Raw genomic sequence first — 7,985 nt, 5'->3', positions numbered from 1 at the left:
CTCTCTCTCTGACAAATAAATAAAATCTTTAAAAATAAAATAAAATGGTGAATTTTATGGTACGTAAACTATATTAAACGATAGCTTAAAAACAGATATATATATACAAACCAGTGGTGAAAAGAAAACCTCCCACACGGCCGCACACACAGAAGGCACGCAATAAATGCTCACAATTATCATTACGATGGGCTGGATGAACAGAGTGGAGCCGGTTTTTAATTCAACCAACATTTATTAAGCACCTGCTGAGCTGGGTGCTAGGGACACAAATCCATGCCCTCAGGGAGCTGGCTTGCTTTCTCTCACTCTCTTTTTAAGATTTTATTCATTTATTTATTTGACAGAGAGACACAGCGAGAGAGGGAACACAAGCAGGGGGAGTGGGAGAGGGAGAAGCAGGCTTCCCTTGGAGCAGGGAACCCAATCCTGGGCTCGATCTTAGGACCCTGAGATCATGACCCGAGCTGAAGGCAGACGCTTAATGACTGAGCCACCCAGGTGCCCAGGGGCTGGCTTCCTTAGTGGAGACACACAGATAATAAACATAAATAATTAAAAATACAGTCTATCCTTGGACACAGTCTATCCTTGGGAATAGGGAAGGGTTCTCTGAGGAAGCAAGCCAGGCACGAGTATATCTAGCAGAAGAGCATTCTAGTAGCAGAAAGAGCCAGTGCAAAGGTCCTGGGGCAGGACTGGACCTGGAGTGTTGGAGAAAGCGTGAGGGGGCCCCTGTGGGTGGAGCACAGTGAGCAAGGGGGAGAGAAGTAGGAGGGGCGGGCAGGGAGGGGCCCAGGTAGGTCCTGTAGGGTCTTGGGAGCCTCAGGGAGGGTTTGGCTTTCACCCAAAGGGGTGGGAGCCCTGGAGGGCTGTAGACACAGAAGGTGGAACCCGACTCAGAGGCCCGCAGGCGCCCTCTGCTGGCTGCTGCTGCAGGGAAGATGGACACCGTGGTGGCGCTGAGTGGGATCAGGATAGAGGCGACTCTGCTGCTGGTACAGGCTGGTGAGGATGAGGCTGGACCAGGAAGAGACCTGGGAACGACCGGAAGTGGACTGGTCAGTAATGGCCCAGATTCTGCACCCACAATTTCTGGACCCACATCGCAGCTCCATGACCTTGAGCCATGACCTTGAGACCTCAATCTCTCTCCATTTCCTTTTTGGCAAAACAGATAGAGCAGTTACCTATCTCAGGAGATTTAATTTTGCAAAATGCTTAAAACAAGGCCTGGTCCACAGTAAACAGGCTGCAAGTGTTGTTTCTGTTCCAATAATAATAATGATCGTGATTGTAACCACTCCTAATGTCAGTGGTACAGCTGTCACCCCAGGACCTGGCTCACACTGACCCCTCCTCCCTCAATTTGCCTCCTGGGGAACCTTCAAAGACCATTCCCAGGCAAATTCCTGGAGGACAAAGACCGGAGCTTTGTCCTTTTCGTGTCCCCAGCTCTCAACTCTGGGCCAGTATCGGAAAGGAGGCACGGCAGGAAGGGAGGTGTCCCCTGACTCTTGCAAGCAGAGCCCTGCCTGCCCCTACCAGACCCCACCTGGGTCCCTTTCTATCCTGGATCTTTTCACACAAACTTCCTCCCTAGTTCAGAGGCTGCTCAGAGGGACTAGCAAACTCCTACTCATCCTTCAAAACCTCGGCTCAAATGCTTGGCAGAAACTTATCCCCTCCCCACAGACTCCCTAATCCCCAGACCCTCCCTCCACCTCAGTCCTGCATGACCAAGCTCCCGAGAACGTTACCACCCTAGCATCCCCCAGAAACTCCCCTCCTAGCCTCTTTCCTCTCAATTAGACTGAACTTACTACAGTCCCCACAAACTCTCAGTACAGGCTCATACTTTGAGCATTTGCATATGCTATTCCGTCTGCTGGGAACATCCCCTTCACCCTCCCTGCTTTGCCAACATCCAATAGCTCCTTTTCCACATCTCCTCCTCCAGGCAGGCTTCCCTCCCTACCCCTGCACACAGAACCCAATCGTCCGCTCCTGAGGATCCCAGCCCCAAGTCCCACCCTCTGCTCTAGGCCCCACCCTGCAGAGCTGGGAGCATCTGTGACTGACTTGGGTTTCTCAATAGCTAGAAGTGGCGAACTTTTATTTACCCTTCAAAACCCCAACTTGAATGGACCCACCTCTGCATCATCTTTGCCAGTCTCCTTCTGACAACTGTTTCATTCTTTCCGTGGAATCTCTCCAGCCTCAGGGGTCGCACGTCAGGCTCCACGCTGGCGTGGAGTCTGCTTGGGATCCTCTGCCTCTCCCTGCCTCCTGCTTACTCACTCTCAAATAAATAAATAAGTAAAATCTTAAAAAAAAAAAAAAAAAGGGACACGATTAATGTAATCTAGGATCCTTTTGTAGGAGGGCGGTATTTAGAGCCCAAATTCTGGGTACTAAGGGTGCTCATCGGTCCTGGGGTATCTCTCCCAAGGCCGTCTCAGTGAACAGAGCTGGAGAACACATCATTGGAAATAAATGTATACAGAGCTGGTCTTCATTATTCATATATTGTATGCTTGCAAATTTGCCTACTCACTACCTTTCATTGGCAGCCCTAAAATCACTACTCAAGGCACTTCTCAGTCACCTGCAGGTGTGCACAGAGAGGCAAAGAGCAGCAGCTGCCCCACAGGCATATGCCCACCTGGGGTGGGCAAAGGTGACACTCTGCCTTCTTGCTTTTTCTTTTTCTTTTCTTTTCTTTTTTAAGATTTTATTTATTTATTTGTCAGAGAAAGAGGGAGAGCACAAGCAGGGGGAGCAGCAGGCAGAGGGAGAAGCAGACTCCCCGCCAAGCAGGGAGCGGGATGCCAGACTCTGTCCCAGGACCCCAGGATCATGACCTGAGCCGAAGGCAGGCGCTTCACCCGCAGAGCCCCCCAGACGCCCCTGCCTCCTTGTTTTTCCAGTCCAGACTGTAAACCAGCCTCCTTTTCATGGTGCTGAGTGCTACACTGTTTGCATTTCTCTGCTTTTTGTGGGTGATTTTGCTCCCACCATGCTAGCTGGTGTCCCTAAGCTCCAGAAGGTTGTGACTTGTCTTACAGAGAAAGTGCCACCCTAGGACAAGCTCCATTCATGGAGAGCAGCCGCGCTGTTGGCCGCAGGTTCGGGGTTAAGAACGCACAACCCGCCTTAAATAGGGACTCTTTAAACAGACGCACACATGACCCAAGGTTCCATATCGATGGGTTGACGAAGTGTTGGGACTAGAGGCTCATCGGAAGCACACCCCAAACCTCCTTCTGGAGCCCTTCTTCCACACTCACTTATTCTGTGTGGGCAGCGACTGGACTTGGCCGCCAATCACAAGCACGGACCCTACTTACATCTTGTCTGGCTATGGGACGACCCAGAACAATTGCTAAACACCCACCGACCTCCCACCACCGTGTGCATCAGAATCAACACTGATGCTTCCGGGATAACCCTCGCTCATCCCAGAGCACAGTGGTCTCGCCCTGCCCCATTCTCCAGGGAGGGAAACCGAGGCACGGAGGGGGGACCTGGGCCTGGCCCGACATCCGTCCCCAGCCAGCTGGCCGGCCTGGGAGCTCTCCAGGGTGTGACTGCAAAGGCGTTCGTTCGGTGCTGGGCTTCCTTAGGACTCCTTATCTGTGACCCCTACAAGTCACCGAGGTTCATGCGTGGGCAGGGCGGCGCCCAGATAAGGACAGACCCTTGCGCCCTGTTGTCGCAAGCTTCCCCGGAGCTCTCCCGCCGGCCACCTTCCCCACAACCACATCTCGTCCTGAGGACCGCCGCGGGCAGCGGCCGGTCTTCCCTTCTTGCCCGAGAATTAGGCCCGCGAGGGGCTCCCGCGGAGTGGGTGCACGGGTGGGCGCAGTGCAGCCTTGGGAGGACCGCTGGACTGAGCCCGGAAAATCTACTGGACGCCCAGTTACAGGGCGACTCCAGATAAGCAGTGAATAATGCTTTCGAGTAAGAACATCCCTTTTAACCGGGTCCCCCGTAGTCCATCTGGCAGCCAGAAGCCCAGGCAAAGTCCTTGCCCCGCCGGCACCCCACTCCAGCCGCGCCCCAGCCGCACCCCAACCCCAGCCCCTCCCTCGAACCAGCCCGAGTCCTACACAGCTCTTTTCCCCTACCCAAGAAGGGTTTGGGCTTCTTCTTTGTGATAGTTTTTCTTAATACTGTTAAGTTGTAGTAAAATATACATAACATAAAACTTACCGCTTTAGGGGCGCCTGGGGGGCTCAGTCGTTAGGCATCTGCCTTGGGCTCTGGTCATGATCCCAGGATTCTGGGATCGACCCAGCATAGGGCTCCTTGCTCGGCAGAGGGCCTGCTTCTCCCTCTCCCCCTGCTGTGTTCCCACTCTCGCTGTCTCTCTCTGACAAATAAATAAAATAAAATCTTAAAAAAAAAAAAAACAACACCAAAACTTACCACTTTAACCACCTCTAAGCGCACAGCTCAGCGGCGAGGAGCTCCCTCACACCGTCCTGTGACCACCCCCAACCTCCGTCTCCAGAACTTTCCGTCCCCCCCACGGAGACTCTGTCCCCACAAAGCACAGACTGCCCCACCTCCTGCCCCAGTCTGGCTCCCACCCTCTGCTGTCTGTGTGGACGACACTCCTCTGGGGCCCTCCCGGGAGTGGGGTCCTGCGGGATGAGACCTTCTGGGCCTGGCCGCTCTCGCTGAGCCCCGTGTCCTCGGGGTCCCTCCGCGTCATGGCAGGGGTCAGGGTCCCTTCCTTTCTGAGGCTGGACCTGCGTGGGATACACCGCGCCGTGTGTGTCCATCTACTTGTCGACGGAAACATGGTTTGCTTCCGCCTCTCAGCTGTTGTGAGTCATGCTGCGGTGAACACAGGTGTGCAAATATGTCTTCAAGTCCCCGCTTTCTTGTGGGTAGACACCCGGACCGGAGCTGCTGGGTCAGACCGTCACTCTGTTTACTCTTTCGAGAGACCGACCACCAGACAGTTTTCCCCAGCGCTGCGTGGTTTTCCATCCCCGGGACTCTGGGTGCTCACCAACCCTTCATCCTTTCTGGTTTTTATTATGTTATTATTATTACTATTTCTCTAGCTACCCTAGTGGGTACGAGGTGGAATCCCTACCGTGAGGACTCATGGTAGTGAACATCTTCTCGCGTGCTTCTCGGACCTTAGTAATCCCTCTGGAGGAAAGTTCCTCGCGTGCATTTTAACCGGGTTAGCCCGACTTGCTCTCGAACCTCACGAATGGGTCACGGGGCAGCCAGCGTGCCTTCGCGTCATGTGTGCAGGACATGTCCACGCGGTCGCCCCATCATGCCGGCCTCTCCTGCAGTCAGAGAGCTTCCGGCCTGGGCTCCCCGTTGGGGTCCCAGCCTGTACGCCGAGCCGTCGTTTTTGTCCATCTGCTGGTCAAGGGATATACGTCGTGAGTCGAGACCCACCATTTCTCTTTGAAATGACATAGACGAGAAACCACCCCAGGGCGTCGAGCATCACCAGGGCAAGCGGCGTCTCATGTAACTCTTCCTGGGGTGACCCATGTGCTGAAATGTACGCCCCGTGTGAGTGCCCATAAGCATGTATATATGTGTGTGCACATTTTTAAAAGATTTTGTTTATTTGAGAGAGGGACCCGATGCGGGACCCGATGCGGGACCCGATGTGGGACCCGATGTGGGACCCGATGCGGGACCCGATGTGGGACTCGATCCCGGACTCCATCCGGGACTCCAGGATCATGACCAGAGCCCAAGGCAGCCGCCTAACCAACTGAGCCACCCGGGTGCCCCTGCGTGAACACATTTTTAACTGAGTGGAGAAGGCCTGGCGGAGAACAGCTTGGAGGCTCCCCGCCCCCCAGCTTCTTCTTGCAGAACTTAATCCTCCCGCGTCTGATGGGCTGACTCACTCAAATGGTGATTCTCTGCAGAGACAGTCAGCGATGTTGGTGACCTTCTGACCTCCTGATTCTGCCCGCTGGGGACTCTGGGGCCACCGTGTCCAGGAACATGCACGGTCATCACGACTGGGGTGCTCCAGGCATCCGGTGGGGGGCGGATGATGCTCGGTCCTCCCCAGGGCCCACCCCAGGGGATGTCCAGCCCCAGGGTCCAAGTGCAGAGGGGAGGACCGGGGACCAGACTGCCTGCAGCATGGAGCCCCCACCAGGCTTGCGCCAACCCGGGAGGCTCCGGTCGCTGTGCCACGCTGCCCCCGTGTGGACAGTCATGCACACGCCGCCTGCACGCCTGACCTGGGGAGGGTCTCCCCACCCCGCTGCCCCTACCTTTCTCCCTGGATGGAAATAATCCAGCTCCAGGCTGTCTGTCCTACATGCTGGGCTCTCGTGTCCGCCAAGCCCTTGCGATGTGGCCAGGGCAACTGAGGAACTGAGCTTTTAATTTCTTTTCTTTTTCTTTCTTTTTTTTTTTAATTTTTTTTTAAAGATTTTATTTATTTATTTATTTACAGACAGAGATCACAAGTAGGCAGAGAGGCAGGCAGAGAGAGAGAGGAGGAAGCAGGCTCCCCGCTGAGCAGAGAGCCCAATATGGGGCTCGATCCCAGGACCCTGGGATCATGACCTGAGCAGAAGGCAGAGGCTTTAACCCACTGAGACACCAGGTGCCCCATTCTTTTTTTTTTTTTTTTTTAAGATTTTATTTATTTGAGACAGAGCAGGAGCAGGGGGGAGGAGCAAGAGAGAGAAGCAGACACTCCGCTGAGCGGGGAGCTGGACACGGGACTCGATCCCAGGACCCCGGGATCATGGCCTGACCTGCAGGCAGATGCTTAACGACTGAGCCCCGCAGGCGCCCCTGAGTTCTTAATTTCTTGTCATTGCCAAGACGTTTAAGGGCTATCAGCCGGGGGTGGGGGGGCCCGTGGGGACCCAAGCAGACGGAAAGCGGACGTTCACCCCTGGGCAGCCGGGGTCTACGTGTGTGTGTGTGTGTGGCTGTGGCGTCCCGGGGTGGCAGACACGCGTGCGTTTGGACCCACGTGTTGGAATTCTTCTATATTTTGCGCGCCCTGGAACCAGACCGTGTTCTGAGCACTGAACTCCCATCACCTCACGTCTCGACTCAGATAAGCCCTGACAACACGCCCATTTTATAGAAGGAGAATCTGAGTGTCAGAGAGGACAGCAGCCCGAGTGCTCCTGCCTCGGGTCTAACCCTCCGGCTTATTTCGTTCCATTCCGCGACTTTCTGGAGCTACGGGGATGACTCCTGTTTAGCAGAGAGGAGACTGGGGCCCACTCGCTCAGCAGACAGAAGGCCCGTGGGACGGGCACCGGGCGGCGTGGTCGGAAGAGTGTGCGACTCTTGATCTCGGGGTTGTGAGTTGGACCCCCATGTTAAGGGTAGAAGTGACTTAAAAATAATTTTTTTTTTTTTAAAGAAAAGAAAGAAAAAACAGTGCCAGAGGGAGGATTACCCACGAGTCTATTAACCATGGCGCTACCTGCCTCCCTGGAGTGGTCTGCAGGGCCCTGGGGAAGGTCGCGGGGTGGGGGTGGGGGGTACACACATGGGACCGAGAACGAGGCCGACTGGCGTTGGAACCTCACCTCTGTCAATTCCTAGCTGTGTGACCTTACGGAGGCGTCTTGCCCTCTCTGAGCCGCTGGGCCTCCTCAACTGTAACCATGCGCTCCTGGGGCTATTCTGGGGATTAAATCAGATAACTCGTTGTCTTAGTTTGCTGGCCAGCATACCAGGCTGGGTGGTTTAAACAACCAACATCTGTTTCCTCTTGGTTCTGGAGGTCAAGGAGCCCAGAGGGCCATTGCCTTTTCGCTATGTGCTCACATGGAGGGGTCCCTCATCCCCTTCCCAGGGCGCTAATCGCCACCGGTCCCCAGCCTCATGCCCTCATCTGAAGCTCAGCACCTCTCAAAGGCCCGACCTCCAAGTACCAGCCCCCTGGGGGCAGGGCTTCCACACAAGCCCATGGTGGGGGACACAATTCACGACACAGCGCGTGTACGGCT

At 54.9% G+C, this 7,985-nt stretch overlaps 1 long non-coding RNA gene across 1 annotated transcript; it reads right to left on the bottom strand.

Annotated features, from left to right (window-relative positions):
• Positions 1–258: 258 nt before the first annotated feature.
• LOC132009648 (uncharacterized) lies at positions 259–5,295 on the bottom strand. Its single transcript, XR_009402025.1, has 5 exons — positions 5,111–5,295; positions 4,664–4,917; positions 4,216–4,375; positions 2,154–2,326; positions 259–1,037 (listed from the first exon to the last, which is right to left on the bottom strand). It is a non-coding gene; the product is annotated as an uncharacterized LOC132009648 (long non-coding RNA).
• Positions 5,296–7,985: the final 2,690 nt, after the last annotated feature.

Source organism: Mustela nigripes, chromosome 2 (assembly GCF_022355385.1).
Source record: "Mustela nigripes isolate SB6536 chromosome 2, MUSNIG.SB6536, whole genome shotgun sequence".
In the NCBI taxonomy this organism is placed as follows: Eukaryota; Metazoa; Chordata; class Mammalia; order Carnivora; family Mustelidae; genus Mustela; species Mustela nigripes.
This window is presented reverse-complemented; position numbering and strand designations above follow the sequence as displayed.